At 36.4% G+C, this 10,012-nt stretch overlaps 1 pseudogene; it reads left to right on the top strand.

Annotated features, from left to right (window-relative positions):
* The first annotated feature begins 8,505 nt into the window (after positions 1-8,505).
* LOC112853353 (non-histone chromosomal protein HMG-14 pseudogene) lies at positions 8,506-8,949 on the top strand (annotated as a pseudogene).
* The last annotated feature ends 1,063 nt before the right edge of the window (positions 8,950-10,012 follow it).

The raw sequence follows: 10,012 nt of genomic DNA on the forward strand, positions 1-10,012 counted from the left end.
AGATGTGTGATGTCCACATGCAAACACTTGTAGAGATAAAGAAAAAGACAAACATAGACTAACTTGCTGAAAGATTTCTGGGTCAGGGGCCCAGGCATGTTTTCCTTGTCTTTTTTTTTTTTTTTAACCTGCATTATTTGTGTAATAGACATTGATATTTTAAAAGAAAATCACTTGGAACTCTGTGCCTATATCTTCAATGAGTGATGAATGAAGCTAAGGCAGCAACCCAGCCAAGATGCAAGGTAACTCTGTCTTAAATAAGAGGGCACGGTCTCCATAGTTCTTTCATACAAAATTTCTAATACAAAACAAAAATTAAGAGAAATGGAAGGCTTCACCTTCTGGCTGAGATGGGGCAAATGGGACCAAATGTACTCTCTAACTAGAAACAACTTAAAAAAAAAAGACATATGTACAATGAATATTACTCAGCCATAAAAAAAGAAGGAATCCTACCATGTGCAATAATACAAATGTGGCTTCAGGGTTATAGTCAGGGAAATAAGTCAAACAGACATATATGGAAAAAGACACATGGAATATTATTCAGCCATAAAAAGGAAAGAAATTTTGTGATCTGTACAACAGGGATGGACCTTGAGGATTCTATACTTAGAGAAATAAGTCAGACACTTTAGGATATCACTTACATGCAAAATCTAAAAAAAACAATAGCAATAAAAACCCAACTCACAGATACACAAAACAGATTGGCAGTTACTACAGGCAGAGGTAGGGGAAGGTAAACATTTCCAGTTATAAGATAAATAAATCCTGGGGATATAATGTACATCATGATGATTAGAGTTAACAATACAATACGTGTATTTGAAAGCTGCTAAGAGAGTAGACCTTAAAAGTTCTCCTTACACACATACATACACAAATTTTAACTATGTATAGTGATGGATGTTAACTAAACTTATTACGATCATTTTGCAATACACAGATATGTATATCAAATTATTATGTATATATATGTATATATGTATAATATAACCTAAAACTCATATGCTTTATATGTCAATTATATCTCAACTAAAAAATAAAATTTTTTAAAGGAAAGAAACACAGTGAAAAATGGATTTTTAAGACATGGGAGACCAGGCAATAAATAAAGGCCAATAATCCCTTAGAGAAGAGGAAAACAAAAGAGATGAGCCCTGTGATCAAGCACTCACTTAGCAAGTTGCTAATTAGTTGCCTAGCTAACTGGAATGAGAGCCCATCAATGTTCCTGAGAGCAGAAGACAGCTGGGAATCCATGGAGGACAAGGTGGCTGGAGTTTGCAGTGTTAAATAAAAGCAGAGAGATAATCATAGAGGGAGTGCTCCAGGGATCTTTGAAAGGTACTCCCAGAGTCTTCAGGTTAGTACTTGTCAGCCCATATGTGTGAAGAATGGGGTCAAGGCCATGAAAAGAACAACTTTTAAGGATTAGGACAAATACCTACAGCTCACAGATGGCTATGAATAGTTCCTGTCCCACCATTCAGAGTTAAAAACTATGTAATTGAAAACCATATAATTATAGGTCATAGGTAGAATATTTACAAGGATTTTGTATTAAGAGGGGGCCAAATTTAGCCCTAGACTTGGGTTTCCCAGCCTCAGCACTATTGAGAACATACTAAATGCAAAGCAGTATCCTAAGTGCTTCATATATAACAGGATTTCTCACTTTCAGCACTATTTACATTTTGGATTCATTTTTAATCCCTAATTTAAAAAAATCTCATTCATTATAGGATATTTAACAGTGACCCTAAACTACCTACAAGGTGTCAGGAGCAATGACTATTTCCAGGTGTATAACTATCCCCAGACATTACCAAATATCCTACAGGAGGAAAACAGTTGAGAACTACTGTCTTAGAATAAATGCCACTCTGATCACACTTAACAAAAATTAAAAAGCAAGACCCCAAAGGATAATACTGTTTCCAGATTATCTGACATGTTTTCAAAATAAAACTGAGGAATACAGGAATACAGAAATACCCAAGACCCAACAAATTAAAATCCACAATGCCTGGCATTCAATAAAAAATTACTAGATGTGATGGACAGTCTCTAAGGTGATCCCTATCATCTCTGCCTTCTGGTGTTCACAGTCCTGTGTGGTTCCTTCCCATTGATTATGGCTGGGTCATGTAACTCATTTTAACCAGTAATGTAGTGACGGTGATGAAATGTCACTTCTGTGATTATGTTACATTGATCATGGCATTGGTCTCACTCTGAGATTCTCTCCTCTTATTCAATTTGATGATGTTGTAAGGACATTTTAGAAGTTCCATAAGGCAAGTGGCTGAGGGCAGCCTCTGGCCAACAGTGAGAAAGAAACTAAATTGGGGCATCTGGGTGGCTCAGTTGGTTAAGCATCCAACTCTTGATTTTGGCTCAGGTCATGAGCTCATGATTTGTGAGACCAAACCCCACATCTGGCTCTGTGCTGACAGCATGAAGCCTGCTTGGAATTCTCTCACTCCCTCTCTCTCTCTGCCCCTCTCCCATTCTCACATACGCATGTGTACTCTCTCAAAATAGATAAATAAACATTAAAAAAAGAAAGAAACTACTCAGTTCAACAACCATAACAAACTGAAATATGCCAAAAACTACAAGAGTTTAGAAGAGATTCTTCCCCTATTTGAGACTCAGATGAGACCACAACCCTGGATAACATCCTGATTGCAGCCTTGCAGAAAACTCAGCTAAGCCATGCCTGAATCCAACACACAGAAAGTGTGAACTAATAAATGTGTGGTATTATAAGCTACTAAGTTGTGGTAATATTATTACATAGTAGTAAATAAATAATATATGAGGTATGCAAAGAAGGAGACACATAACTCATAGCGAGAAGAAAAGTCAATCATCAAAACTGACACACAAATGTGCAATTACAGAACCAATGGACAAGGACATTAAAGCTTATTATAAATGCATTCCATCTACTCAGTAAGCTAAAGGAAAATGGTACATGTTCAGCAGACACATGGAAAATATAAAGTATCTGAGACAAAAAATACACTAGATTGGATTAACATCAGATTAGATATTGCAGAAAATATTAATGAACTTGAAGACATAGTACTATAGATGAGCCAAAATAAAACACAAAAGGCCTGAAAAAAAATGAATAAAGTATCAATAAGACAAATTCAGGTAGCCTAATGGAGGTCCCTGAGAGAGTGGAGGGAGACAGAGGGCATAAGAGACATGTCAAAATATAAAGGCGAAATTTTTTTCAAAATTCTGACCAACCATAAAACCACAGATATAAGAAGATCCATGAAATCCAAGCACAAGAAACATGAAGAAAACTATACCAAAGCATATCATAGTCAAATTGCTCAAAACAGGAAATCTTTAAACCAGCCTCCAAAAATGACACATTATGTACAGAGTGGGGGAAAGCCCATCTAACTAGAAACATGGGAAGCCACATAACAATGGAACAGATATTTAAGTGTTAAAAGAAAAACTTCTTACTTTAGAATTCTTAGGGCACCTGGGTGGCTCAGTTGGTTAAGCATCTAACTTCAGCTCAGCTCATGATCTCATAGTTCGTGAGTTGAAGTCCCACATCAGGCTCTGTGCTGACAGCTCAGACCCTGGAGCCTGCTTTGAATTCTGTGCCTCCCTTTCCCTCTGACCCTCCCCTGCTCATGCTCATATTCTCATTCTCTCTCTCATTTTCTCTAAGATAAGTAAACATTAAAAAAAATTCAACACAACATAAATACCTTTCAAAAGAAAAGCAAAATAAAGACCTTGCCAAATATGTAAAAGCTGAAAGAATAAAATCAACAGAACAGCACTACAAATAATGTTAAAGAAAAACATTCAGGTAGAAGGAAAATGGTATAAGGTGGATCTGTATCTACACAAGGAATAAAGAGAACAAAAAGTGAGAAGTACGTTGGAAAAATATAAAACTTTTTTTCTTATTATTTAAATCTCTTTAGAAATGTAATTTACTTTGGGGAACATGGGTGACTCAGTCAGTTGAGCATCCTGACAGCTCAGAGCCTGGAGCCTGCTTCAGATTCTGTGTCTACCATTCTCTCTGTCCCTCCGAGCTCGTGCTCTGTCTCTATCTCTCAAAAATAAATAAAAACATTAAAAAAAGAACTGTAATTTACTTTTAAAAGCAAAATAATACCAATATATTGTAAAGAAGTAAAATGTATGACAAAATGGCAAACATGCATGCTATAAACCCTAAAGCAACCATGAAATCAACACAACTAATAGTTGTGGCCAATAAGACAACATAGTAAGTTCAAGTGAATGATAAAAAATACTATATCAACAGAATGCCTGGGTGGCTCAGTTGGTTAAGTGTCCAACTTCAGCGCAGGTCATGATCTCAAGGTTTGTGGGTTTGAGCCCCACATCGGGCTCTGTGCTGACAGCTCAGAGTCTGGAGCCTGCTTCGGATTCTGTGTCTCCCTTTCTCTCTGTGGGTCCCCTGCATGCTCTCTCTCTTTCAAAAATAAATAAACATTTAAAAATTTTTTTAAAAAAGAAATAATTAAAAACACAGGAATAGTAAAGTCACATGATACAAAATTAATATACAGAAATTTGTCAAATTTCTATACACTAATTATGAAGCACCAGAAAAAGAAACTAAGAAAATAGTCCCATTTGCAGTTGCACCAAAAACAATAAAATACCTGGGAATAAACTTAACTGAAGAAATAACAGACCTGTACTCTGAAAACTATAAAATATCAATGAAAGAAACTGAACATGACACAAATGGAAAGATATTCCATGTTCACAAATTAGAAGAACAAATGTTAAAATACCCATACTACCAAAGCAATCTCCACATTTAATGTAATCTCTATCAAAATACCAACAGCATTTTTCACAGAATTAGAACAAACAATCCTAGAATTTATATGGAACCACAAAAGACACTGAAAAGCCAAAGTAATCTTGTAAAAGAAAAAAACTGGAGTTATCACAACTCCAGATTTCAAGTTATACTACAAAGCTGTAGTGATCAAAATGCTATGGTTTTGGCACAAAAAACAAACACCTAGATCAATGGAACAGAATGGAAAATCCAGAAATGAACCCCCAACTATATGGTCAATTAATCTTCTACAAAGGAGGAAAGGATATGCAAAAAAGTCTCTTCAACAAACGGTGTTGGGAAAACTGGACAGCAACATGTAAAAGAATGAAACTGCACAACTTTCTTATAACAAACACACAAATAAATTCAAAATAAATCAAAGGCCTAAATGTGAGACAGGAAACCATCAAGACCCTAGAGAACACAGGCAGTAACCTCTTTGACATGGGCCATGGCAACATTTTTCTAGATATGTCTCTGAGGCAAGGGAACAAAAGGAAAAATAAACTATTAGGACTACATAAAAAAAAAAAAAAAAAAGCTTCCACACAGCAAAGGAAATAAAAAACTAAGACAACCTACTGAATGGGAGAAGATATTTGTAAATGATATATCTGATAAGGGGCTAATATCACAAAATATATTAAGAATTTAAACAACAGCCAAAAAATAAAATAATCCAATTTAAAAATAAAGTCCCTAAATAGACATTTTCCCAAAGAAGACATACAGATAGTCAACAGACATATGAAAATATGTTCAACATCACTAATCATCAGGGAAATGCAAATAAAAACCACAATGAGATTATCAACCTTACACCTGTCAGAATGGCTAGAATCAAAAAGATAAGAAATAATAAGAGTTAGTGAGGATGTGAAGAAAAAGGAACCCTCTTGCACTGTTGGTGGGAATGCAAATTTGTGTAGCCACTGTGGAAAGCAGTATGGAGTTTCCTCAAAAAAATAAAACAGAATTACCATCTGATATGATCTAGTAATTCCACTACTGGATATTACCCCCCAAAAAATGAAAACACTAACTGGAAAAGATATGTGCATTCCTAAGTTTATTGCAGCATTACTTGTATTACTTGTAATAGCCAAAATATGTTAGCAACCCACATGTCTATCAATAGATGAATGGATAAGGAAGGTGTGGCATTACTCAGCCATAATAAACAATGAGGTCTTGCCATTTGTAAGGATGCGTATTCTAAATATAAAGAGATTGGCTACATACTAAAATAGAAAATTATCAACGGAAAAAGGGATTCATAACATAATATTCAAAATATTCACGATACAACCCCAAACTACTCAGTAAACCAAGATTAGGAAAATGTAAACTCGAAAAAAAAAAAAAAAAAGAAAAGAAAAGAAAAAAAGAAAATCCCCAGATGCCAAATCAAGATGACATAGATAATAGAATTATCTAATAATAAAGACTTTAAAGCAGCTATTACTTTAAAAAATGCTCTAATAACAATCGATCATCAACACTGACCACCTAATAATCAATAATCATAGACGGAGATTTTTAACATACTTCCCTCCATAACTGATACAAATGACATAAAAACACATGTTAAAGATATGAACAACATAGAGCACCTGACGGGCTCGGTCACTACAGCATGTGATTTTTGATCTCCAGTTGTGAGTTCAAGTCCCACAATGGGTGTAGAGATTATTTAAAAGAATAATAATAATAAACTTCTTAAAAAAGATATGAACAACATTACTAACAAAGTTGTTGTAACGTGCCCAGAAAATTGCACCCATTGAACACACAGTACACATTGTTTTTCAGTGCAAATGTGAATGGAGAACATTTGTTAAAATTGACCGTAGTTGGGCGCTTGGGTGGCTCAGTTGGTTGGGCGTCTAACTTCAGCTCAGGTCATGATCTCATGGCTTGTAGGTTTGAGCCCCACATCAGGCTCTGTGCTGACACTCAGAGCCTGGAGCCTGCTTCGGATTCTGTGTCTCCCTCTCTCTCTCTGCTCCTCCCCCACTCATGCTCTGTCTCTCTCTGTCTCTCAAAAATAAAATAAAACATTAAAAAAATAAAATAAAATAAAATTGACTGTAGTCAAGCCCACAAAGCTAGTGTCATTTCAAAAGACTGAACTCATTGGTTAGATTTATTCCTAGGTATTTTATGGTTTTGGGATCGATTTTTTTATTTTTCTTTCTGCTGCTTTATTATTGTTGTATAGAAATCAACAGATTTCTGTGCATTGATTTTATATCCTGAGACTTTGCTGAATTAATGTATCAGTTCTAGTAATTTTTTGGTGGAGTCTTTAGGGTTTTCCACATAGAATACCTAGCCAAAAAGATAAAAGATCTATACTCTGAAACTAGAGCACACTTATGAAAGAAATTGAAGAAGACAAAAGAAATGGAAAAACATCCCATACTCATGAATTGGGAGAGCAAATATTGTTAAAATGTCAATATTATCCAAAGGAATCCACACGTTCAATCAATCCCTATCAAAATAACATCAACATTTTTCACAGAGGTGGAACAAACAATTCTAAAATTTGTATGGAACCAGAAAAGACACCAAATAGCTATAGTGATGTTGAAAAAGAAAAGCAAAGCTGGAGGCATCACAATTCTGGACTAGACTTCAAGCTGTATTAGAAAGCTGTAATCGTCAAGACAGTATGGTACTGGAACAAAAACAGACAGATCAATAGAACAGAATGGAGGATCCAGAAGAGAACTCACAACTATATGGTCAACTCATCTTCAACAAAGCAAGAAAGAAAAATGGAAAAAAAAAACAACAAATGGTGTTAGGAAATCTGGATGGAGACATGCAGAAGAATGAAACTGGACCGCTTTCTTACACCACACACAAAAATAAATTCAAAATGTGTGAAAGACCTAAATGTCAGACAGGAAACCATCAAAATCCTAGAGGAGAAAATAGGCAGCAACCTCTTTGACCTCCGCTGCAGCAACTTCTTACTAGACATGTCACTGGAGGCAAGAAAAACAAAAGCAAACATGAACTATTGGGAGCTCATCAAGACAAAAAGCTTCTGCATAGCAAAGGAAACAATCAGCAAAACTAAAAGGCAACCGAGGGAATGGGAAAAGATATGTGCAAATGATATATCAGATAAAGAGTTAGTATACAAAATATATAACGAACTTATCAAACTCAACACCTAAAAAATAATTGAGTTAAGAAATGGGCAGAAGACATGAAGAGACACTTCTCCAAAGACATCCAGATGGCTAACAGACACATGAAAAAATGCTCAATCTCACTCAACATCAGAGAAATGCAAATCAAAACTACAATGAGATACCACCTCACACCTGTCAGAATGGCTAAAACTAACAACAGAGGAAACAACAGATGTTGGACAGGATATGGAGAAAGGGGAATCCTGTTACACTGTTGGTAGGAATGCAGACGGGTACAGCTACACTGCAAAACAGTGTGGACATTTCTCAGAAAGTTAAAGATAGAACTAGCCAGTGCGTCACAGCAGCTCCGGCGGTGGGAGGAGCAGATGTGGACAGGCAGCCCAGCTTCAGGAAGGCTCTCGGAGTCCAGCAGCCTGCAGGCACCCAGCATGCACTCGCCCCACCCCCACGATGCCCAAAAGGAAGGTCAGCTCCACCAAGGGGGTGGAGAAGAAGGAGCCCAATGGAAGGGCAGCGAGGTTGTCAGCTAAATCTGCTCCTGCAAAATTGGAAATGAAATCCAAAAAGGTGACAGGAAAGGATAAATCTTCAGACAAGAAAGTGCAAACAAAGGGGGAAGGCAAAGTAAAGAGAAAACAGGCTGAAGTGGCTAACCAAGAGACAAAAGAAGCCTTACCTGCAGAAAACGGAGAAACTAAAAATGAGAAGAGCCCAGCCTCTGATGAAGCAGGAGAGAAGGAAGCCAAATCTGATTAATATCATATCCCATGTCTTATCAGTGTTCCCTGTCTCCCTCCTTGTACAATCCAGAGGAATATTGTTATCAACTATTTTGTAAATGCAAGTTTTTTAGTAGCTCTAGAAACAAGAAGGAGGGAACCCCATCTCACCTCATTTTTTAAGTGTAAATGCTTTTTTAAAAGAAGTGAAATAATTTGCTAGTTATTTTTTTGTACAACCAGAAAATAGTGGGATATTGAATATGAGAGGATTTGACTGTCTTGGGTGTCAGCTTAACATTCCATAGATGGGGTAGTTTTTACATCCTATAATACCAAGCATACTAAATGGCAATTTGGAGTCAGTCGTGCATTTAATATGTCTTGAACATCTTAAATTACTTCTATTCCCATGTTGTTTTTGGTAGAATTGTTTCCTAAAGAAAACCACCCCTTGATCTTGGCTCTCCCCGTCAGAATCTGATGCATTCTGTAGCATCTTTGTCATGGTAGTCCAGTTTCCTAGTAACTTTGTTAACGTGCTGTAAAAGATTGAAAATTTGAGTATGTAGTGTATATGATACTAAATTGTGAATTAATGGGACTTAACGCTCTAATGGCATATCAACATTTGAAGATATTGATACTTGATATACTGTTAAGGAAAATTTGCCTCCAAATTTTAAGCTGGAAGGTCAGTGGAATAACTTTTAGAAAAGAATCACAACTGGGGCCGCTGGGTGGCTCAGTCAGTTAAGTGTCCAACTTCAGCTCAGGTCATGATTTCATGGTTCGTGGGTTCAAGCCCCACATTGGGCTCTGCACTGATAGCTCAGAGCCTGGGGTCTGCTTCAGATTCCGTGTCTCCCTCTTCTCTGCCCCTCCCTCACTCACACTCTGTCTCTTTCTCTCTCTCTCGAAAATAAACAAACATCAAAAACATTTTCTTAAAAAGGAAAAGAATCACAACTACATGATTTTTTAGATTTTCAGTAATACATTAAGAGTTCTATACAAATTGAATTTGTCTATATTGATCCTCAGAACAACCAATAAAAACTCAATTATGAAAGAATTTCTTGAAGCACACATACACAAGATGGAACTACCTTATGACCTACCCTATGACCTACCTTATGAACTACCCTATGACCCTATGACCCTATGAACCCAAAAGGGTTCCCTTTCAAACCCTCTAGCCAAAATGAAGACTGGTACAAAATGAACCATTTGGGGTG

The sequence above is a fragment of the Puma concolor genome, chromosome E3 (assembly GCF_028749965.1).
Source record: "Puma concolor isolate L17-30 chromosome E3, mPumCon1.1.hap2, whole genome shotgun sequence".
Classification (NCBI taxonomy): Eukaryota; Metazoa; Chordata; class Mammalia; order Carnivora; family Felidae; genus Puma; species Puma concolor.